The sequence below is a fragment of the Argopecten irradians genome, chromosome 6, assembly GCF_041381155.1.
Source record: "Argopecten irradians isolate NY chromosome 6, Ai_NY, whole genome shotgun sequence".
In the NCBI taxonomy this organism is placed as follows: Eukaryota; Metazoa; Mollusca; class Bivalvia; order Pectinida; family Pectinidae; genus Argopecten; species Argopecten irradians.
Window position 1 is genome coordinate 3,358,069 of NC_091139.1, and position 26,192 is coordinate 3,384,260.

Genomic DNA, 26,192 nt, shown 5'->3' on the forward strand with positions numbered 1-26,192 from the left:
CGATGACTGAACTTTGTCCTGTTAGAATAACGTTTACTGTGTTTAAAACCAAAACCATCCTTCCATCATTTCTGTACATGTCAAACAAATTCTTCCTGGGGAATATAGTTTTCAAAATTATCTCGAACATCTTATTGAAATATTTTTCGTTTCGAACACATTGTGGAAACTCTTTCGAAAAAAAATCTGTCCAGTATTGATGTTAAAGTAAAAACAGAAATCATCACTTTGTTTTGTGCAATGAAAAATATTTTTTCTTTGACTTTAACTTTTCAAGACATTGGATCAACCCAACAGGAGTTTAGTGCCTTTAATTAGTTATTTTACATTTGGGAACAGGTATGATATTTGGTTTTGCGGTATTTTACTTGCAGAAAACATACTCAAAGTTTACAATATCCATCATCTTTCCAATGTTCGCATTAGAGACTGCATGTAACACAAACACATACTACAGACTCCTAAAATTGATATGTATGCAACTTCAAACTGTATTTCATTACAAAGTACAGTATATAGAGAAACATGTTTATGACATTCAAAAAATGCAATATAGAAGGACAAGTTTAAAAAAATTAAACAGCACTTTGATAAATTTACCTTAAGTTCTAAATATTTTGTTATTTGTAGAGTTCATTAGTTGTGAAAATTTTGCTAATGTTTGGTGTGTAATGGTACACGTACTTATGAACATATAATTTGCGAGAGGCCGTTCTAAACGACCCTGACTATCAATAGGGCGTTAAACGAATCCACCAACCAACCAACAATATGATGATGAGCTTTCGGAATACATCAATCTAGGAACTATTAATATATGTATCTGAACAATGCATAAAGTTGTTTCTGAAGGGGTTTGTTTCGTCTAGACTAGATTTGAAAATCGTTTTGATTTTCTCACCTTTTACAACTTTATACAACACATAATATAAGAAGTTAAAATATAAGAAGTTGAAAACTGAAGTTTTTTCAACACGGACATGTTTCCGATTACTAGTGTTTTAATTCGTACAGGTATGACACAGAGAGTGGCTCGCATAGACAGAAACGTTTCTATGTTTGTCTGATGTATGAATAACAACGGTGACGAATGCCAATAAACAATGCACATGTCATATCTGCACCACTCTATCGTGGTCAACGGTTCATAAACTTTGCGTAACACCCAGTACACGTCAGGTCATAACGACAGACAGGAAGCCACCAAATCCGCCATTTTGTCTACGGGTATCACCAAAAACGGTTCACGCATTTGCACCAGCAAATCATCGAGTGGATGCAGGAGAACGACTGGGTTGTCTTGGTGAACATTAACACGTCACCGGAAAAGGTCGGAGCTGTCAAAGCTGGTCCTCCATCGTTGTAAATGTCACCATTCCTATCCCATTACTACTCACCTTGGACACCTATACTCGGCTTTTATTCTCAATAAAAACCGTGAATATGAAAAGCGTCACCGAGTGTAAGTCTGCGACTGATATACAGGATCAATAGAGTCATTCGTCTGACTATACGGCCGTTTTATTGCCACGAACACTTCATCATTCTTGCTCCCGTTGGAATTGTCATAAAGTATAACTGACTGTCTTTTAAGCAAAACGCGCATTAAAGTTTACGCATAAAACATAATTGTATTATTTCGCAACTGTGTAAGTCTATTCTTTCTTTCGCGGAACTCGATATTCTTTTATTATTTCTTTGAGAATTGACAGCAACCTTAAAGTGAAAAATAATTTTATAATATGTTGATACAGAATCGTATGGATACATGTTTCTACATTGAACAATTGTCTTTTATTCTTATAAAACCCATTGATAAAGCTATAGTGAAAACATATGAAAATCCATAGAGAATCCCCTAGAAAATCTGTCTAAAGACAACCTTCTTTGTAATGCTCGATTACTTTTGGTCTCAGGTATGAAGTCATATATTGTTGTCATTTCTCAAACCATGATTACTATATCATCAATTTTATCGAGAATTTTTGGCGAGTTTATATTCACGGGAACGCGTGAGTGATTCGTACACATTGCATAATGCAGTATTAGTGACCAGAAAAAATAGCATGTTTAGTGTGGTAAGTTCTTATCTCCCAACATGCAATACACTTTCCATAACATCCGGGGGCTCGTGTGCCATGCCGAGTTAAATCTCGCGTGATTTGCCGATAAGACGCTCCTAACAGACAAAGTCCTGTAAATGTTTGCCAACCACGCTGATTACATCTAGCGCACGCCGAAACATGACAGCCAGATATATTCATATGAATAAATACCCTGCATCGAAGACAGTGACACATTCAACGTATATTTGTCATCTTAACAAATACAGAAAACAAATGGTGTTTGGTTAATTATGTTTGATACAATAATCGAGTTACATGTGGTATATACAATACATATGTTTAGAACCTATTGGACCTTCTACCAATAATGATCAACTTATCAGAATATAAGGAAGAAAAGATAACTTACTTTAAGACAGAAAAATCATCTTTTCAAAGCAAGCTGACAATACAATTGGTAAATGTCATCTCCTGAATGTGTGTATTTGTTTCCATAAAGAAACTTGTTATATAGTGGTTGGTATTCTTGGGTGTTGGTAGATATGCCTGTCGTGGCACTATCATCAACAACCCCAAAGCTATGTATTGGATCACTAATACTGAAAATTAAGGTAAATGTGGCCTCCTTCTGAAATAATCACAAATTACTTTACAATTTTTTTCTCTCTTGAATCAAGGATAAATCACTACCAAGGAGGTTAAATAATTTTATCACAAATCAAAAATTCAATGTTTATTCTGAACCAATTCAATGCTGTATCGAATCAAAATGACGTCGGCCTGATTTGTCGTCTTTTCGGATTATTTCTGAATCTCAGTTCTTGTAAAATCACCAGATGTACCAAGCAACGCTGATGCCAAAAGACAAATATTAGCTTTATAAAGCCCAAAGCCCAAATCCTCTGCTGTGAACGTAAAATCAAAACGGTGTTTCAATTAATTTGCTTAATTAAGTCACTTAACTCGCACATATTTCAAGTTCTTGGCGATCTTCCAGATTTGAAAATTATCTAGCGTTATGAATTACCAAATTAGAGCTGCATATGAGAAAATGTTTTATAGCATAAATGCATTATTAAATAGGTATGGTTTTACAGTTAGATTATGGAAAAGTTTTCATCGTTATAGGTCTAGATGGATGTAGGATAAAGTACACATTAACAAGTTTAATGGATAGGAAGTATTTGGAGTTACAAAAGCCATGTAATGATATGTAAAACTTCCGTTTAACGTGTAAATTTTCAAATTTTAATGGGCCCATAACAGAATCGCCTCCGACAATAGAATTTTAATATTTTTCATTTGTTTAAAGCAACTCCACCGCTGATAGACCATGAATAATATTCATCATCTGAGCAGTAACTAGTTTTTAATCATGTATATATATATGTGTCCAATTAACACAAAACTGCATAGTGCAACGGATTTTTTTGGGGGAGCAACTAATTATTTTTATCTTTTAAGTAAAACAAGAAGTTCAAACTTTTCAATGGTTGCAATGATGTAAATTAAGTAACTTTTTACCGAAGAAAAACGCTAATTCATCTGATTCTATTTTTGAAAAAGAAGAAGCATCATTCATCAGCGGTGTAGCATCTTTAATTTCCATGCTATTATCTTTTACAACGTTTCATTGCTTCGAATGTGTCTTTTGAAATGTAAAACATGCAGATATGAACCTGTCATGGAAATACAATTTTATATAATGGCGAAATTAATCATTCTTTTCCTTTCAATCAAACAGGATTCGCGTCTTCTAAGAGTGTTTAACTACGGGTTGTTTTTTTATTTACCTACGGCTTGTCGTTTACTTTGAACGAAATCCTAAAAGAACTAAATAATTTTTCATGAATGTGTCTTCCAAACATGTTAATGAAATTGCGATGTAGCAGACGACCATTGTTGATATGGTAGTATGTTACCCCGCCAACCATCAGACAAAACCAATGGCCTGACATTTCTCAGACCAACGCTTTTTTGTCTCCACAAACGAAGTGAGATTGGGACCATTTGTAAGACTTGGCTGAATTGAAGATGTGGAGAATCTGTCATAAGATCTCATCAAGCGAAATGGATTCTTTGATTGCCCTTTCTATCAGAGACAAGATGTACCGGCTGCATGTATTTATTCATCGTTCGAAGCTAACCTAATCAAGCATCCTATCGGACGAGATTGCAGCTCTCTGAGACTGGGTCCCCGGCAGTATTGACGTTTTGCATCCCTCTAATGTAGAAGCGCCCCAGGCTCTGCAATAACGGTACTGATACGCCAAATAATGGTAATTTACTGGTCTCCGTGATTTCATGGTTATCCTTCAATGGTGATCGATAATGGTCCGCATTGAGGAGCTGTGGAATCTAACAAACCTATGTGAAGAGCAGCCATTACGATCGCGTAACGGTATAAGGACTAGATGGCCTGGTGAGGCCATGTTGTGTCATCGTAAACAGAAATACTACAATCTTTATCTCTACAATACACATCAGATATTCCTTACACAATTCATCGTATTTAAAAGAAAGAATCTTGTAAATGTCAAGTTTGGAAGACTTTCTAAGAATAATTTATTCAATTTTGTTTAATGTTACTTATAATGAATAAAGTTTGACGTAAGCTTTCATGTCTTACACAATTTGTATTTTATTGTAAGTCGTATTGAAATCGTTATTTTAAAATTGTTTATTGTTTATTACTAGCTATAAACGTCAACATGAATAAAACTTGATATAAATAAACATGCGTCACAAATTACCGGTAACATTCTATCGTTATTGAAGATTAGGATCATTTGATATCTAATTCCATGGATCTAATTGCATGAAGCAACACCAATAAATATGTGTCCATCGAAATAAAATATGGTTTACTAAAGAAACACAGCATGTGTAAGACATGTTTCTAGACAGTAATACGATCTCAACACGCTCGTATTTGTGCAAAATCCCACGTGACATTTGACGTAATTGTTTATTAGTGCGCACGTGTATTAAATTATAAAAGAGGGTGTTGAGTCGTAAATCTAAATATTGAAATCCTTAAAGATGCTCCACCGCTAACAAATGATATTTTTTCATTATCAAAAACAGGATCAGACGATTTGGAATTTTTCTTCAGTTACAAAAGTTACGTACTTTACACCATTACCACCATTGGAAAGTTTGAGCTTCTAATTTTACTTCAAGATAAAAATATTGGAAATAATTAATTGCATCCCGAAAAAATTCTGTGGCACTATGTTCTATATAGAATGAAGTTCTGACTGCGCATGCACCAAAAGCAAAATAAATTATTTCATATTATTTTTTGTGTTAATTAGACATATATATACACGATTAAACACCAATTGTTGTTCAAATAATGAGTATCGTTTATGGTCTGCCGGCGGTGAAGCATCTTTTAAATGTCTACAAGATGCGAAGGTATCCTCAAAAACAAATAAATGTAACAATGGCAAATGTTACAACAAGATACCTAAAACCAATGTTGAATCTCGACAAATATTTGGAAAGATGCACGTAATATTTTGAAGAAGGTAATCCCGCCAAAACGTTATTTTCACTGAAGATACAGTGATCTGATAAGTCATTATTGAGTAAATATCAAAATTGATATTTTCACTCGGTGAAAAATAACACGTATCTTTTCACCATAAAATCTTATATTTTATTATGAAAATTAGTATAAAGCAAGTTATCTTTCAAAATGGAAAAATTCAATAAAATATGAATACCAACACTGTTCTGAGTAGCGTGACTGTATCTAATCACTAATATTACCAAAACACAAAATTATTATTTTCATATATCACTCAGCATCTGCTACATTGCCTAATTAAAGGCCTTCCTTTACGTTGGTCCTTCTGTTGCAATAAAATATAACTTATCGACATATAACAATTAAATATCACTTGTCATCACAGGTGAAAACTAAAATAACACTATGTCATAAACACCATGTATTTACAACTTTCAATAAAAAGATCAAATGGTGAAACAAATATTTTGCAAAAAAAGAGAAGACGATGCACAAATATTTTACTCTCTGTGTAGATAACAAAAATCATAAATGATTTTTAGAAAACTATTAATAGTATCGATGCGTATCAAAGTTACTGTTGCGGTTACTCTAAGTGAGGTCTATATTGTCAAGGTTCATACTTTCATTGCCATTTACATATTACATTTATCCAGGAAACATAATTCCGAAAGTGTTTATAATCTTTAGGTTAATTTACTCTAGTATGCTCTGCCAACAAAATTGTGGCTCTGAAATACATCGTTGGTGTTTTCTAGGATAATCGTTGCAGGTCAACTTGTGTTACTGTAGACCAAGTTAGAAGTCTGAAATTGAATTTTTATGTCCGCTTCACGGAAATGTTACTTTTCAGTGGGTTTTAAGCACAACTGATCAATTCAACTCCAAATGACAGATTTTGTAGACCTATTATCTTGGTTTTTCTTCCTCTCTTTCTCTACTTGTACATTTCTAGGAACAATTAATTCAAGACCTGGAAGCTGTGAGCGAGGCCAAATCGTATGACTATTGGATATATAAGTGGAAATCAGGTATAAGCAACATCAGATTTGGATTTTACAAATTACTGAAACATAAAGTAAAAAATCTACTGACTTGAGAGATTTAAACAAAACCATATTTTTTAGAATGAAATAAAGCAGGTTTTATTTGCAATTGACATAAAGGTCTTGCTGACCGTCTAACATGGAACTGTCATATTAATTATTTTCAGTATAGAAAGCTGCTATATAAGCTCGATATATCTATGATTGATTTTATTGTTCAATAGGTAACACCCCATGTGTAATATCATCCAGACAGGACTGGGAACCGTTAACTGAGGACAAATCCTGATGGCAGAGATGGGGACTTAGCTGAAGACAAATCCTGATGGCAGAGATGTGGACTTAGCTGAGGACAAATCTTGATGGCAGAGATAGGGACTTAGCTGTGGACAAATCCTGATGGCAGAGATGGGGACTTAGCTGAGGACAAATCTTGATGGCAGAGATGGGGACTTAGCTGAGGACAAATCTTGATGGCAGAGATGGGGACTTAGCAGAAGACAAATCCTGATGGCACAGATGTGGACTTAGCTGAGGACAAATCTTGATGGCAGAGATGGGGACTTAGCTGAAGACAAATCCTGATGGCAGAGATGTGGACTTAGCTGAGGACAAATCTTGATGGCAGAGATGGGGACTTAGCTGTGGACAATTCCTGATGGCAGAGATGGGGACTTAGCTGAGGACATATCTTGATGGCAGTCATGGGGACTTAGCTGTGGACAATTCCTGATGGCAGAGATGGGGACTTAGCTGAGGACATATCTTGATGGCAGTCATGGGGACTTAGCTGAGGACAAATCTTGATGGCAGAGATGGGGACTTAGCTGTGGACAAATCCTGATGGCAGAGATGGGGACTTAGCTGAGGACATATCTTGATGGCAGTCATGGGGACTTAGCTGTGGACAAATCCTGATGGCAGAGATGGGGACTTAGCTGAGGACAAATCCTGATGGCAGAGATGGGGACTTAGCTGTGGACAAATCCTGATGGCAGAGATGGGGACTTAGCTGTGGACAAATCCTGATGGCAGAGATGGGGACTTAGCTGAGGACATATCTTGATGGCAGTCATGGGGACTTAGCTGTGGACAAATCCTGATGGCAGAGATGGGGACTTAGCTGAGGACAAATCCTGATGGCAGAGATGGGGACTTAGCTGTGGACAAATCCTGATGGCAGAGATGGGGACTTAGCTGTGGACAAATCCTGATGGCAGAGATGGGGACTTAGCTGTGGACAAATCCTGATGGCAGAGATGGGGACTTAGCTGAGGACATATCTTGATGGCAGTCATGGGGACTTAGCTGTGGACAAATCCTGATGGCAGAGATGGGGACTTAGCTTAGGACAAATCCTGATGGCAGAGATGGGGACTTAGCTGTGGACAAATCCCGATGGCAGAGATGGGGACTTAGCTGAGGACAAATCCTGATGGCAGAGATGGGGATCTAGCTGAGGACAAATCCTGATGGCAGAGATTGGGACTTAGCTTATGACAAATCCTGATGGCAGAGGTGGCGACATCGGGATGTTGAAGACAATTTCAACATAATTCATCGGCTTGGTTTGTTCCTTCCAATGTAAAGGAATCCAAACTATGTCAGTAAACTGAATAACTAATCCCGCTCCGTGGAATATTTGGAGGGATTCCCGGACGAGTAGAGAGGTTTCCGAAGTTGGTTGGGGAGTCGATCGATAAGCATTACGTGTTTGGGAATCTGACGCAGAGACTCTGTACTAGCCCATGTTTACTCTGAAATAAGAAGGAAAAATCATGGATCATGGTACCGAGATTTGGGCCAAACCTCCCAGGGAAATAATAGAAGGGTCTTAGAGTAGGAATCGAGTGTCTAAAGATTTTATGTTTTTTGTAATCCCGAATAAAGGCATATTTTCTAAACGGACATGTTGTGCTCGAACAATTTTATAAGTCATTAATCTGATATTTGACATTTGAATTTTTATTGGTTTAGAATCCATTTGGAATACTTTTAGCCCATTGACTTTTATACGTTTTACGTGTTTAGATGAAGTTTTGTAAAGATTCTTTAAGCACAGTTTTAACACAGATGACTTAATTGGTTTGAAAATAAAGATCATTTCATTTCTTTCGGACTGTGATGATTTCAAAAAAATATTATTTTGTTTTGGAAGTGGATGTTACGTTTACTTGTCTACATAAATATCATCTTGTTTTATTTCTCTTTTCGTGGTGGATGTGTAGTAAACAAATAAGAACATTCACCCTTCCATAAGTCCCTATTTCTTAACACTAATTTGACCACGTGCGTTTTGTGGCTCCAAGAAGAATTCAATTAGAAGTTCCAAACAGCCAGCCAACTTTGAAACTAATGAGATTTCACCTTGTAAGTAGACTTTGGACTAAGCATGGGCAGGATGACCCAGGGAATCAGTCAAGTGCTATTACAAGACGTTATGATGAAGTTTGTTCACTGCCATGTCTCTTGTTTCTGAATATCTTATTATCTTTTATGTAATCTTATTTTTATTTTGCCTTCGCTGATGCCAATATGGTTATTTCAAGGTAACGTTCGGCCACTTTCTGACGCACATGGTCCCCGTCTTGCCCAAGAGACGTCCATCAGATACATCGACACACCTGCCACTGCCTTCTTCGACTCTATTGGGATGGAGAATCAAATAGACTACCTTTCTCCAGAATATTACAATTTGATTCGATAATAACATTTATCTAATAGAAATGGTCATTTGCACCAGTCAGTAGAAGTAGACATATAATAATGACTTCTACCTTCGTCATAAATCTAGGTGGTACTGAATTATCGTCACAATGACTGCTCCCTTCGGGAATCCGTGAGATGATGTGACACACTGACGTCTCCCTGGAGACGCTGTTCGTCCATTATCGTTCTGAGTGCCGATACACGGTGCCATAAAAACGGTTTACGCTGTTGTCGAGAAAGCCGATACAGCTTCCGTTTTAGGATGTGTTATTGATTAAAACAGCTTCTCATCAGAACCTATGTATACAGCAGGTCGATATACAGTATCGGAACGGGTCTAAAGTCACTGATTTAAAATTAATATCACCACCATAGAATATGCATGAACATTCGATAGAACCACGATGTTCCATTCTAGCTGACTGTCCCGGTCTTTACAGAGCGATGTCACCGAGTCGGCCTACGGGCATTGTTCTAGCTTAGGTCTGAGAGCTCGTCCAACAATATCCAAGTTGAATGCATTAGACAAATATGTAAAAATCATTAATTGCCTCGCTATTCCCTCGGTCATATTCTGGCAATTTTGCAGGTGCGTGAATTTTCTATTTGCGGAAAAATCGATAGACTGTTGTAGTTATAACTATATAACGAGATGGGGGCTTACGTTTGATAGCCTAGAAAACCTAAATTGGTTAGTAACGTCTCTCGCGAGGGCCAGCGCTTTTAACTTGGATACAAAAATACTCCCTTTTCTCCTTTTTTACATTATTTCGTTAAATCTTCGACAATTTCCATTTCTTATCAATGTCTTTGCGTTTATGACACAATATTATCAACTCGAACATTGTACTTAATAAGTACAGTATAACTCAATACATCAAAAGCCAGTGTTCTTTTAATACCGCTATAAATGTTGATTTTGATGATTGGCTAGCTGTTAAAGCTAACCAATTTAAATCATTTATCCTCTTCCAATGATCTTGCTGATTAATCATCGTCACATTAACAACAATATGAAATTGTTATTGTAGAAACACATCAGTATTTGTTTGTCTTTCTGATTGTTTAATGTATAATTGACCACCGAATGCGATTATCACACGCAGGGTTTTACATAATGCATCATATTGAATATCAGTTTCAATTGAACGTTGATATCAAGGTATGAAGCATCACATCATAAATAGATTTTGATATAAATGTAAAGAGTTGGAAATGGAATAAAAGTGTTGTTGGTACTTTAGTTTGATTTCATCGTTGAGTGGATTTAACGTCCTTTTAGCAAACAGGGCCATTTAAAGACGGTATCCAATATGTGGAATGTGTTGTATGTTTAAATGTCTGTGTGTTTTGGGAGGCTGCGGTGTATTCGTTTTGTGACTGTGTGTAATAGTTGAACTCTTGCCCTTTTAGTGCCCTTCTTCAGTGGTATATCACTGAAACATGCCACCAAAGACACCGTACAATTCCAACACACCAGATTACATTATACTGACAACAGACGAAACAGTCGTCCCACTCCCTTTGCGATGAGCGCTAAGCAGGAACAGAATCTACCACTTTTATAGACTATGGCGTGTCTCAGCCGGGAGACAGAGCACAAAGTCTTTCTCAGAGGCGAAGGCCAAAGATACTAAATTTAGTCGCCTTTTACAACCATGCAATAGTGGACCGGTAGCAGGTAGAATTCTAATGACCTACCTGCAGGGCCATGTTGTTAGTACTAATATCAATCGAAAAAGTAGAGGAAATCGTATAGTATAGATAGCTTAATCGTCATATAAAGACATTGCAAAATAATGAATAATGGGAGTTTAAAGCAAGGAAGGAAATGGTAAACATTATTACCGAACGGAAGTCGGAAAGTTCATGACCCGTTTTCGGAAGAGTTCGGACAGACGTTACGTAGTAACGGTAGTCACATGACGTTCTCGGCAACGACGTTACAATGTCGGCTAACTTCGGCTTGTTTGACTAAGTGGGACCCACCTAGCGATGTTTAATATTTATTTGATTTTTATCAAAGTATTCCGAATCATAATCGCTCATCTTGACTTCGATTTAGTCCTGTCTCTGCATGATTTACAACAGGATTTTTTTTCAACATTCTCCTAAATCATGAAAAAAATAAGAAAGATGCGGATATTGGGAGTTTAAAGCAAGGAAGGAAATGGTAAACTGTAACAACGACATAGTAAGGACTTGGCAAAGTATCGGTGGTGGCAAAAGGTATTGGTAATGGGGCATTCAGACAGAGAAAATAGTTGGTATCATCCCCTGATGGTGAAAAAGCAAGGATATAAAAAAAACATTTGGTAAAGTGGAGTGGTCAACACAGAAAAGGAACAGATTATTTAATCGTCAAACTAAAGATTAAAGTCATTAAATGTGGTAGATTAATAACATATGACAATGGATTGGAAAAATATCGGTAGTGAAATGATTAAATGCAGGAAAATGACAAGATATTGGTAGGGGAATATTCAAATAGAATCAAGAAAATGGTAAGATATAGGTCGGGGAATATTCATATAGAGCAGAGAAAATGGTAAGACATTGGTCGGGGAATATTCAAATAGAGCCACGAAAATGGTAAGATATTGGCAGTGGAATGTTCAAATAGAGCCAAGAAAATGGTTAGGTATTGGTCGGGAAATGTTCAAAAAGACATGAAAATGGTAAGATATTAGTCGTGGAATATTCAAATAGAGCCAAGAAAATGGTAAGATATTGGTCAGGGAATATTCAAATAAAACCAAAAAATGGTAAGATATTGGTCGGGGAATATTCAAATAGAGCCAAGAAAATGGTAAGATATAGGTCGGGGAATACGATTGTCAATTACAGGCAAAACAAACAAGAAAAAGTGTATGTTGTGGAGAAATCAAATATGTCATATGTTTGTAGAATTATAGTCAAATATGCATGAAAAAAGTGGTAGAGCTTATTGGTCCAGCAAGCTTAGTACAGAAATCAGTTATGAAATTATATACAACAATAACCCAAAGCTCAAAAAGAGAGGAGGTCGTAAACTTTATTTAATCACCGCCATCACAGTTCTGTATCCGAGTTATCTGGAGCCAGTATGTTTCCATTTGGTTATTGACTATACAGTAATAACAAAACACAAGGAGACAATGTGGTAGGCAAAAACTCCAAAACAATTTTTTACATCTATAATAATTGAATATGTTCATGTTGTATTCAGAACGTTGTTTAATAACACCGCTACATCAAAAGACTAATTTAAACGTAATTGTGTCGTATGACTTGCTCTTTCAGTTTATCACATATGAAAATGTGAAAGCAGCGTCAAATTGTCTATTATCAAAAGTCTCATCTTGTGGTGTCTTCCAGTTTTATACTATTGTTGGTGAATCTTCAACATCATCTTCATCATGTTTGTGGACCCGGCTCCAGCAGACAATGTATACAATTATAAAGCCCTCCCTGGGCGACATAGCTATCACGGTAGTCGGAATATTGCCTATGTTGCATCGCCTGTCACGTCATTAAAAAGCTGCCGTTGTATCGTCAGACTATTGTTTCAACTTTCCCAATTTCCTGGAAGCCTTCACGATGTAATATCTCTTAATCTCGCCCTGTCGGTGTATTTTAGGGCAGCACGCGCTCCTGTCGGATCCTTTGCGTGTTCTAATAAAACTAATCAGCGTCTTTCCTCTGTAAATGGACTTTCAATCAGCGGTGTAAGGAAGGTCTACTGCGTCATGTTAAACACGCGCATCCCTCCTTTGGTACAAAATCATTTTGGACACCTGCTTCCCAACATATCATTCTCAAAATCGTTTCAGATCAATATTAAGAAATTGCTTGGCTTCCAATAGTTGTTACGACAACTAATATGCCGGTTTTTTTTCCCGCATCACCGTCCTTCCGACCGGGGATTAGAGCGCGCCTCCATAGCGACAGTCGTGAAGCCTTTAATGCGCAAGCCTCTTAGATATCACGTCAGTTTACGGATCTTTTGTCTTAATTCTGTTCCATTAAACTGTCAGTCATTCTGCTTGGCGCCAGGTGCTCCTCATTGTCCGTTACTCTATCTGTCGCCATCGTTTAACTAAAGGGTTTCCGGTTTATTGCAACCCTAGCATTTCCAATGCAGTTATTCTATTTCATAAACATTGCGGATAGTTTTTGCTGCCGTCTGGATTATTGCAAGTTTTAACATTGACAACAATATGTTAAGCACAGAACACTTACTTTTTTAGGATCCAAAGACAATTAAAGTCAGTATTGGACAAGAAACAAAAACACCAATGATGTTTACAACGTCATGCTGAAGTCTGTTTTAATGCAGAGATAATTCTCAGTAACATAAATTTTGACAATGCTAGCAGATGATGTTTATAGTATGTGGTGTGCATTTGTAGGAGAAGAAAACAATTTTCTTAGTAAAAATGCTTATTATAACCTTCTTATTAGTAGCATAAATCGTAATACTGATTGGCAAAACTTTGCAATCCTAGTGTCATGGCAGACTCCAATTTTGTACCTCTATTATTATCGCGAAGCTACGTAAGGAACCGGCACATGGTTGTCGACAGTCTTGCACATTACACAATAGCATAACAAAAAGCAAAACTTTCCTGATATATGCTAAATCTACATGCATCCATTGTTTTGGACTTCATTGGTAACGTGAAATCGTCCAAATTTCAATATGTAGAGCGTTTTGTGATATGGTCATGAATAGGAGTGGTTTTATGCATAGCTAATGTTAGTGAAGTTGAAGTGATACACAATGATTGAAAAGTGCGCTTCTGTTGGAACCTAACGTGATAATGTAAATTAAGTGGAAGTGGAGTCGTACATCCATCCAGTATCTGTTTCATTGTCGACATGCTACCTAACGAACGGGCCATTACAACATAGAAGTATTCGGGAGGTGAATGGTGTCTGATTTCCGTCGACGAAATCGTGGTCATGTCAGAGTTTCATAAGCATTTATTTTTCATTCTTATCTGGGTCAATTACCTGGCATGTAGTCTTTATCAATTGAGTTGAAATGATTTTGTTTCCTCGTCAATGATGTGACTGTTAGACTGAAAATGTGACAGCCATAGAAATATTTGCAGATCGAAATGAAAAGTGTTCAAATAATGCTACAAACTTAGAAGACAAAGTTGCTGTGATTAAATTATGACGTGGTCCCATTAACTCTTATCTGTAGGAGTTAATTCCCTTTGCTCCACTCTTTTTACATTCAATATGCCGGAACTGATAACCCTGATATCTCATTTAACCACCTAGTATGCGATAATAAAACACGACACTTACACAAACATTTCAACTGTAAAGATTAGCATGAATTAATAACAGCTCGTGTGAACAGGTCTATTCCCCATTGCTTAGTGTGGTTTGGAATGTGATAACGAAGGACGGCCTCTCGTGTGTGTGGTGTTTGCTTGTGTGAAGTGAGTGGTCAAATCTTGAAAGTTGGACTCTTTTTTCAATTTTTCATACATTTTTTTTCAATTTTTCATACATTTTTTTAAATTAAAGCCCGACAGACCTCTTCTGGCAAACGCCGCGTCTACATTTGTATGAATGAAATGAGAGATTTCATAAAACTATTGACGCCATAATACAATGTATTGCATCTCTTTGACTCTCTTGAATGTGCATTTAAAAGAACGTAGATGAGGTTAAAATCCTAGGTGCAATGTTTACGAGCAGAAAGTGGAATTTTATTATATTATAACTTCTCTTACTTCCACCAGGTTCTACTTGGACAAGTTTGGACTTTGTTGATTTTATTTTAATTGTTCAGCCTTATATCTCTACCATCTAAGACAAACCGTTGTAGCGTTATAGTGTTTACGAGCCGGGCTAGGGATAAAAATCATACTTACCTGAGTATACTACACAATATTATCTAACAACAAAAGTACTCTTCGATAAATCTCAAGTAATTCTTGTCCTTTTTGTCAAAGGGCTTGTTATCTTAAGAATCAGGAACCACTCCGACGCCTGCTTGGAGGCTTCATTCGAAGGGCCTCTAGAATGTCCGTTACGTAACATTGAGTACCGATACTGTTTGATCAACAACCAAGCGTATTAAGTACTCAGGTGTGATAAGCTTCAGGTGAAAATCCTGGTACCGCTTGAGGACAATGCAATTAGTGGGGCCAACCTGTTACAATGAAGGCTTAATTGCACTACAAACGTTCGCTCTCCATGCCCAATGCGTATACAATGGACGTCGGTGCCTGAAAGCGAAAGCCATTATAGACAAGCCATTAGGGGACAATAGAATTGATACATTTACCTCCTAGTACAAAACACTGGTTAGCTTTTCATCATCTTGCATACATTATGACTGTACACCGATATGGTTGGTGAATTTTTCTCTTTAGATAACTTTTCTTAACTGTCGCAGTCCTCTTCTTTATTTTTGTTGTTGTTGATAAACGCCACCTTTTATTTTTCAAAAATACTTCAGCACCTCCCGGCGAAAGAGTCCTACTTCCGTAGTTGGCTTCATTGCTTATTTCACGCATATCTTATTTAAATAAGCATGTTTTGTGTTGAATATTCTTTAAATTGATTTGTGAAATCTAAAGCATAGTTTTCAAATGTGTAATAGATACCCATGTATGTTGCGCTTTCATATCGTCATTCACAAATGAGGATGTGAAAGAAATATATTTTGTTGTTGTAAATAGATGTTTTGAAGCAAAATATGTAGACTATTGTTACTAAATTTTGAATTATTAAAAGGACAAAAAAAATCGTTTTTAATTCCCCCGGTAGTAAACATTTTCTCCCAGTTACTGATGTATTTCTTCATCGAATGTATCATTTACCTACATTCGATTAAAAAGTTAAATTTCACTAAAGCGCAAAAAAGTTTGGCATCATTGTCTTCCTAAAAATAAAATGAAATGTTTAATGGTAATTTGATTGTTTTCGAAATCACGGATTTCTGTAGACTATTTTTTATGTTTTCTTTGGCACTGTACCACCAGACTTATGATGATGCCGACATATTATTGACGCGTTGTGCGTCAAGCTAACAATACTTCTATGTTCCAGGCCGATAATTGTTCTTCACAGCACACCTGGGTCAGTGTAATTAGCTAGAGGTCAAACACCTCGCACCTGGTCAGCTCCACCCAAGGTGTGATTACCTATCATTACCCGTCATACAATGTTCGGAACACCTCGGGCTGTATACAAAGCTAGCGCTCATTACGAAGGAAAGTCACACCAGTTCTATAGATATTTGACTTTCCTTTTGATCTTTCGATAACTGGATAAAGACTCTCCTTATTTACGACCTAAATACTTCGCGTCCCATCAATCAATTTTAAGCATGGGTGAATTTTCTCAGCGATGCAGCAATTCGGTATTTGTGCATGATTCCCGTGGGGGTAGCGGTCAATGGTCAGATAACAAGCACTTGCAGCCGGACTAGCTGGTCAGCCGCAGTGTCCGGTGGGAAGATTCCATTGACGTCATCACCGTTATGATGTGATTCGGACCAGCACCCATAGACGATATCAAGGGATAGTGTTGACAAGGATACATTATAAACGATTAAATGAGGTCACCTTTATCGTGTCTTGACCACTAGGACTGACCACTGACATTGATATGGTCTTGATTACACATACCACCCTCCCCAATATTAGTAATTGGCCAGACTTGTTATCTCCAACACTGCCCAATAACCACGTGTTTGTAGACTAATTAATAGCCGTTATCCTCAGACTACCAACTGGTGTTATCTGTATCTAGTTTAACCAAATAACTTAATGTATTTACGCGTTCAAAAAACATTATCATTAAACTTTAACATGTGACCGAAACAAAAGAAAGAGCAACATGATCAAACGATAAATTTCTATAATCCAACTTTTCTATAACCCATCTGTCTCCTACAGTGTACAATTGCCACACGGTCAATGTATTCTATTTGGAAGGTTTCGACAAAAACTCAGCTGTCAGTTAGGTTTCTTTTCTTCGAGTTGTGAGTTGGAAAGTGCAAATGGCATTAGTTAGGGTGATAGAAGTGTGTATATGTACTGCATATAAGATTAATAATTTTTGGGATCTTATCTGTTCACGTCTTCATAGCTTAATTTTTCCCCTGACGTCTCCGTTTGTCTATATTAAACAGTTGGCAATATTGTTTTAACTGTTTGCGTTGTCATATCTATCACACATAAACCATTTTGTAAACATTGGCGTCAAAACTGTCAACATCAAATCAAGACGCAGCAGCATTTTTTGTTTTTGTTCAAATTTCATGGGTGTCTCTGGATGACCCTAAAATGGAAAACATTCAACTAAAGACTTTTGATTTAATCAGCTGATCAGGGTTCATTATCACACTATTTTTGTTTACGAAAAATTAGAAATTGTCCTGAAGATAAACTGGTGTTCATGGCTTTTTCGAACAAATTGGACACATCTTCCAGACTTTTAGATTAGTCAGAATATGTTTCGAAGACACAGGCATGTTTCGTGTAACATGGGTTGCTGTTTATAATACCTTATTCATTAAAAAAATACGAACAATTCCCTTTTAGTTTTACACCAGTTTAGTCTTATTTCTCTATGATTATAAATTCATTTGTTTCTTTAGCTTTATTTTCTAGACCATGAAATCTTTGATAAATTACTAATATTGGGCCTTTCGAAACTTTACAAGGAACTAGGTACAGTCGAGCGGAAATTGTATTTGACCAACCGGAAATATTTTGACTAAATGTGCTGTAATCACTTTGTTTAAAAAAGGTGATTAAAAGTTAAAGTAAGGACCTGTAAGATACATTGCTACAGCCAAATCAATCACCAGCGATTGATAGAGATCAATCACCTGACGAGGAAAGGGAAGATAAATACACTAATTTATCGTGACGTCACCTCATCGAAATTTCACCCAATCATTTGTAATCATCTGAACGTAACTCTCCTGATTTCATCCTCCTTATAGAAATATTCCTTCTTCACATTCTTTATTGTGAGAAAGTGTAATAACATTACACTTGTTGATATGGTAATTACGTACAGTTCAGAAGAATTCCGGGAGTTACTAACACTGATGTTATAACTACAGTGATAGTAACCCATGGAGTATCGAGGATGACTTACAAATTGCAAATAATAGATTACATTTTAAGTTTACTAATGTGCTTCACATTAGATCTACTGTAATGTCCTATACGGTAAACTCGCAGTATTTAGTCAAACCTGTCTATAATGAACACCAAAGGGACAACGTCAAAATTGAGCCGAAAGCCAAGAGGTGTTATACACAGGGGACTGGTCTCTTTAAACAGACGGTCGCTATACGGAGGTGATCGTTAATGCAGGTTATACTGTAGTTGTACGTCGCAGTATCCTAATTATTTCGTCAATACATGTATGTTACATAGTTACTTCATGACGTCCATTTTATTGGCATTTTCATAGATGCTTCTAATAATATTTACACAGAAGATTGTGTCATAACTCAGAAGTTTCATAGTTGGTTACTCCACAGGAACGCCTGGTTTCGGAAAATTAAAATTTAGAGCTAGACCTACTCTTCACCCACTGACGGTATCGGCTCCATAGCTCAGTTGGTTAGAGCGCCAGTCTAGTAAACTGGAGGTCGAGGGTTCGACTCCCTCTGGAGCCTTCTTTAGAAAAAGTGAATTTTCTTTTTACCTATTTTCTTTCTCATTTTAAAGCATGATAGATTTTGAAAAGGACAAACATACATGCAACGACTAACTAAATGTATAGTTATTTTACAAGACATTAAATATATTTTACTGTTAAATGCGAGACGAAAATGGTGTCACAATAGTTTGTCGTTTCATTAAAAGTATATTGGCTCCATAGCTCAGTTGGTTAGAGCGCCAGTCTAGTAAACTGGAGGTCGAGGGTTCGACTCCCTCTGGAGCCTTCTTTTAACTACTTGTTTTCACAGAAGATTTACTTCCTGTTCTTATTAATCAATCAACTGACAATGCAAGTTAAAATTATTAACATGATTTTTTTAAAAATAAGTATACTCGTTTTTCCAAGAATCGTTTATGAGACATTCCCCGGTTGAGGACAGCCATTTTTGTTTTACATTCCGACGACTCACCGACCCCTATATAAAGCGCGTGAATCGACACACGTGCGCTCATTCATGTACCTATACACCTAGCAGTCCACAGGTTATGTCACCTACAAATAAGTAAACAAAACCCTCACCTGTAAAACTATATAGGGCTTTTTTTAGCAAGAAAACATGTCAACTCCTCGAAGTTGTCATTTAGATGTTTCTCAAAATAAAATTCCAACGCAAGTGAATAGAAATCCAAAAATAATCCGTCCACATATCTCCACGTATATCATCGTACCCGACGCACTCAACTGACCATATACACGTGACTACGTACCTGATCCGAACGAGCGACAACTATCAAGGACACACACGTGTCGTTGTACATGTACGTGTAAAACTTAGTGTATATTGAAGTGTTTTATTAGTTCGTATTGGACATATGTTGGGATATAGCTGACAACACATTCATCTATTAATTCAATGAAATATTGTCAGGTGAGTGCAGTGTTTATTTTCAATTTGACATTGTTATTTGCAATATCGGGGCATGTGTATCTGAGACAAGATATGTTTAGAATGATACACGTGTGTCAAGTGTCCCGTGCTTTATATAGGGGGTTGGCCAGTGAAGGTTACTAAGCAGAGCAAAAGAAAAATGGCTGCCACTTCCTTAGATACCACACTGTCATAACTAGGGGATGTCTCAGAAACAATTTTTGAAAAAAAAAATTCGTTTTTATTTTTTTTTAAATTTCAACTGCATGTTTTTAACTTGCATTGTTCTTATTAATCAATATCAACAAACTTTGATGACAAAAGAGTTTGTAAGAGGAATAACGTCCATTTTATTTTTTGATCGAGTTTAAAATCTCGTGGACGGAACTCGGGAATCTCCGGCACTATTCGTAACCAGGAAATGCCGACTGCATACGAATGGGATTTCATGAGGAAAGCGAATGGAGACGATGCCGCGGATGAAAAACAACTTCATTACAAACGGTGATAATTTAAAAAAGAAGTTAATGAATCCATATGTCAACCGTTTAGAGAACGATTCTACAATGAAATAAGCTTAATGATGGTTGATCAAATTATAGTACGAATATCATCAATGAAATATGGGGATTCAAAATGACCCAAGCAGACGAGAAAACTATTACTAATAGCAAGGCAGCGGTCATTGATCAATCAGCGTTTATTGTAATTCGTCTAAAAGTACGCGGTAACGAGGAACAGGAAGAAAGATAGAGTATTTCTCAAATCACACTGATTAGTGATAAACCCCAGATAACGACTTGTTACTAATCGTTAATGTGCGGCTCTGATAAGACTCATTGTTTTGAGGGTTTGCACGTGTTCATGTGAAGTATTAGCGGACATAAGTACAGAACACTCTGGGAAATCCCATTGTAACCATACACAGGACGAGTGACAAATCAACACAATAAAAATAAATTCCACGTAAATAAATTATGGAAAATTATAATTAGTTTTGCTTAGAACGAACTTGTAAAAAGAAAAAGTCTTCAAAACTACATCTGAAGGATATGGGATTATTTGCTTATTTCCGTTTGGATTAAACCCCTTCCGCGAGCCCCATATTCGTTAGGCGGTCCAGTATGCTGGTGACATCCCTTAACTTACACACAGATGGTCACAAGGGCTTATTTCCACTCTCATTCATTAACTCAAGGAAGTACTAGGCTCAAGCCGCAGTTCTCATCTACCAATATGGCGGATGCATGACTTCCGGTTTATATGGATAACAATATAACAATAAGCGTCTGAAGGACGTTGGCTGTTGACAGTTGTCCGCGTGCAGGTGTTCCAACTCACTGATCACCACATGTCAACCTTCACACTTCTTACTTACGTAAAAGTGAAAAATAACACCCTGTGTTCGAGCAGGAAAATAGATTTGATGTCAGCCTCTGAAATATTAACTGTCAATGTATTGAATATGGTTTCCATACAATGTATTTAAATACAATTCGTTATTTCTATTGCCGGTAGTTTACACGTGTTTATCAATACATGGAAAATATAATTAATTAGCAGTCTATCGATCTATGGACAATTGAAATACGTAGGCCGTAAAGATACTATATATAACATACATCTCGATAACACCACATTGATGTAACACCTGTAGCGAGCGCATCTGTTTATCTCATTCATCGCAAATCTCAGGTAAAAATCATGCGCTCTGGTTATATTATATTATAAGACTGCAAGATTTAAAAGAATCATATTTCTAATACTTCACGTTAAAAGAAGTTATGGCACATAGCTCTTTAAAAAGACCACTCGGCAATTAATTTCATATTTTTTAATTTCTTCGAATGAAGTGGGGTGATATGCACACCTGTATATATATACAAACGAACTTCACACAGGTAAAAACTTATCAATTAATGCGATTCCTCAATGAGGAGCATACTTTAAGCATTAAGTAATTGTGCGATTATACAGGATCTGAATGGAAACATTTCGTCGTACACTTACTATAAATCCCACGCCTAGCCTGTAATGAATTAAACTTTGTTATGTGACAGAATCAAAAAGGTATTTCAAACCTCGACAAATTGATACTGAGAATGGCTAAGCGAGTTTTTTCCATAATACTCTTTATAAAGTTAATGGTAATTGGTATTCATATTCATCTCTTACGCCGTTCACAATGATGATGATGCTAGAATCTTGTGATTAACCCAACTTATTATACGCTCGCCCACACCGCTGTCGAGTCCACTCCAAATACCGTGAGATTATGCACAATTATAATTCGTCTGGGGAAGGTTCAAGTGCTTGAATTCTTTGGCCAAAGTGCTCCATTTAAGGAAGTAGCGTGGAGAACGAGGGGTGTTATGCAATATTCAAACGGATGGAGGTACATCCGGATTTGGTTATCATTTCCTTGCAGACTTTGCTTCGTACAAATATTACCCGCAATATTAATTTATTTTTTAAACCCTGGCTTAATCAGACTGCTATGTTGCTGCGAAAAGTTTTGTCCATAAGATTATGAAAAAAATATCAGTGTAATGACCGAATGCTCAAATTTATTTCTCAATCCTTCTCAATTCGTCCACAAATCAGAGACCTACATATGTATTTCATGAATATTTTACACTGAAACATTAAAATCTGTCGAAGAGAAATTAACAAAAGTTTCCAAGGATCCCTGTAAGACGAAACACAATCTGATTATAAAATACAGATCCTTATTATCACTGCGTTTGATACGAGGATCTGAGAACATCCCATTAGGGGTCACGTCAAGATGACCTTTTGAAATGGCCAATCAAATTGACACTGCCAGAATTTGACTTGGGACGAAATAGTTTGAAAACGCTGTCCAAATTATTTTCGTGTATGTAGCCATCTCGCCCGAAGTGCACAACAAAGCTAATTGTATATGTATACTGGGGCGAAAAGACGTTTTCAATTGCTGTTGTAAGGTGTAGAAACTGTTGTCTGTTTAATTTTACGTCCTATTAACAGCCAGGGTCATGTAAGGACGTGCCAGGTTTGTTGGTGGAGGAAAGCCGGAGTACCCGGAGAAAAACCACCGTTCAGCGGTCAGTACCTGGCAACTGCCCCACATGGGATTCGAACCCGCATCCCAGAGGTGGAGGGCTTGTGGTAATATGTCGAGACATCTTAACCACTCAGCCACCGCGGCCCCTATGTGTAGAAACTGCATTTGCTCTGAAGCACACGTGGTATAAAGGTCATCTGGATGTGACCCCTTATGGGATATTGTCAGATCCTCTATTGAACGGGGTGGTTATAAGGATCTGTGTTTTAATCAGATTGGACGAAACAAGTTCTGATACTCTATACAATGCTATGCTGAAGTTATGCTGATGTGACATCTATGTTGTATTGCTGTGTTTATTTCTTTACTGAAGTTCTGCTGCCAATGTAACGTTACACCAATGTTATACTGATGCTGATGTCGCGTTATTTGATATTTTTCTGTTGATGCAAAACTATCAGACTTTTGCTGACATTGTACAGGTATGCTATACTGAGCTACCGATCTTATATATAGTTGTACTGAAAGTTCTACCAGTGGAAAGAAAGGGAAGCCAACGTCCTTGACAATATCATTTTTTAAATTCTATTACAGATATAGCTTTATATCGGTTTTGCATTATCTGATAACAATCAGATGTGACGCTGAAATGTTTCTACCTATGAATCAAACAAAATCTGGACACAAATGAAAATTGGTCCCAATTACGATATATGGCAATATTGTAGCAATATTGATAACTCGTTTTGTACATAAGCATCATTTCCCAGTCGCTGTCCATGGAAAACATAATAAAATGAACCTAATTATTGACTTGCGTAATATAAGTCGTTAGCTCTCAAAGAATGAAGCATGTCGAAAATAAGATTTCGTCGAGTAGATGTAACCGGATGTGAAAAAGGACATTGACGCCGTTGTGATATTAGGTGCGTTCGATTTAGATAATAGTCCTGACGAGAAACTGACACTTGGGGGACGTCGGCAGGACATCTGGCTGGATGTGGACCACGTGACACACTGACACTGGGTCGTTATCGCCGTTTTTACGATGGTCCATCTGATAGAGAAATTGACAACACTTGTCAATGATACTGACACTCAACGACAGACGCATCTACCAGTTTACGCATGCGCTCTTTATTTCCGGTTCGTGAAGAACTTTGATTTCTCACAGAGATTAAAAAAGTAAATAGATTCGCACCTCGGACCGAAATCTGTTGATTTGTATATGTTAATTTCATTATTTTGTGATTTTTTCACAGAGTTTTATCATTTATGCGTTAAGATTGTCAAACAATTACGGTCGTACACATACACCAAACGGTGGTTCATATCTCAGACTTCGATGGTTTAATATCTAAGTCCTTGTATTCAGACATATATATCGCTTGAGTAACCCCATCCCCGATACTCCGGGGGTTACTATGACCAAGAATTTATAAGTGAGATGTAACGTCAGTGATAGTAATCGCTGGAGTATCGAAAATGGAGCGACCTGAGCGATAAATTATAATTATGTATCTTGATTGGAGTTATGAAACGAGTCTAAGTTTATTTTATATATCCTTATAGTAATATACAAAACTGTTCTTAGAAGACAAGGAATACATATGAGAAATACATGTTATAATGAGTTATAAAACAGATGGTATATTGCCGTGTATAAAGGGATATCGAAAACTCTGTTCGTATTAGATATATCGACTCAACACATGGCAGTGAAAATTTAGCTTGTCGCTCCCCAAAGCGGCCATCCATATGGCCTTTCCGACAATGTCGATTTCACTGTAGCGGCCAGCTGTTTTTACCCAGAATATCACAAAGGAACATTGATTTCCAATCGCCAGTTGAAACGTACATACGGTCAGCTTCCAGTAACTTGCACCGGGCTTTTTTTATTTAGTCCGCCTGGGATAGTTGGCCTGTCGTACACCTTGCATTATTGATCCAATCCTTTGTAGTTACGTATTTGAAAGGAGAAGGTGAGGGCGAACGCACGTGTTTGTCACCTGTCCTTTAGTAGCTAGCACCGGTCCCCTCCCTCTCCCCCTCCCCGGCGCACCTGTACTGCGCCACATTATCATATGGCGCGAGATTACTCGCATGTCCGTCATTGATGGGTTAAAAGTACAATACAATACAATATGGACCAGACAGAAGGTACGTGGTCAGTTTTATTGGGAAATTGACCACGCTGAGCAGGTGCACATGGTCAACCTGTCAGTCAAACTATTGGTCATTAACTTACAATAAATGTATAGCACGTGTCTTATTCATTGTTTGACCATTTGTATAGTAGTGTTCCTGGAATCGGTCCAGGACTAAGATATATAGAACAATAGACGGAAATTGTGTCTGTATGCTTTTCCTTCAAACACAGCTTAATATTTACCGTGTATAGACACATTTACTATTTTATGAAAATTTAAAATGACGATTTTAATGTTAAAGATGCTCCATCGCAGAAAGAAATAATTTAGGTTTAATCATGTCTATCCATGTCTAATTAACACAAAAAAATAATATTAAATAAATTATTTTGCTTTCAGTACATGCCTAATCAGTACTTCATTCCATATAGGATATAATGCCATGATTTTTTCTTCGGGACGCAATGATTTATTTTTAATATTTTTATCTTTAAGTAAAATTAGAAGCCCAAACTTTACAATGATGGTAATAATGTAAAGTAAGTAACTTTTGTAACTGAAGAAAACTTTTGCAACTGAAGAAAAATACTAATTCGTGTTTTTGATAGAGGGGAAAATACCATTTGTCAGCGGTGGAGCATTTTTAACTGTTTCGCCATCTGTAGAAATACTTTACCAATACCCTGCTTTGTTTTCAGTTCATGGTAATGACCCTCATATCGAATTGCAGCTCTAAGTTGCTGGAACATTCAGCTGCATGAGCATCAGGAACCTACCCCGACCATAAAACCCTATAGGGCGTTTTTTCACCATATTCTGAATGATACCTAATGTTTTTACATCATTTCATGTTAAAACACTTTAGGCTTTATAATTTCAATATAGCTTTTTTTGTAAAATAACCGTTTGGAATACTATTGGGAAACAATATTGATTGAAATAAAAATGCTAAAGTAAAATTAAATATAGATCGATTTTTTCCCTTCAATTTACCAAAAGTTTCGAATTCGATATATAACATATATCAAACTAATAAACGTGAAGAAATATAACCAAAGTTGTGTCTGTTTAGATCC

The 26,192-nt window shown here is 36.8% G+C and overlaps 2 non-coding genes across 2 annotated transcripts; both read left to right on the forward strand.

The window, feature by feature from the left end:
• The first annotated feature begins 18,931 nt into the window (after positions 1-18,931).
• On the forward strand, positions 18,932-19,005 carry Trnat-agu (transfer RNA threonine (anticodon AGU)). The gene has a single exon. It is a non-coding gene; the product is annotated as a tRNA-Thr (tRNA).
• Positions 19,006-19,201: 196 nt separating this feature from the next.
• Positions 19,202-19,275, forward strand: Trnat-agu (transfer RNA threonine (anticodon AGU)). The gene has a single exon. It is a non-coding gene; the product is annotated as a tRNA-Thr (tRNA).
• Positions 19,276-26,192: the final 6,917 nt, after the last annotated feature.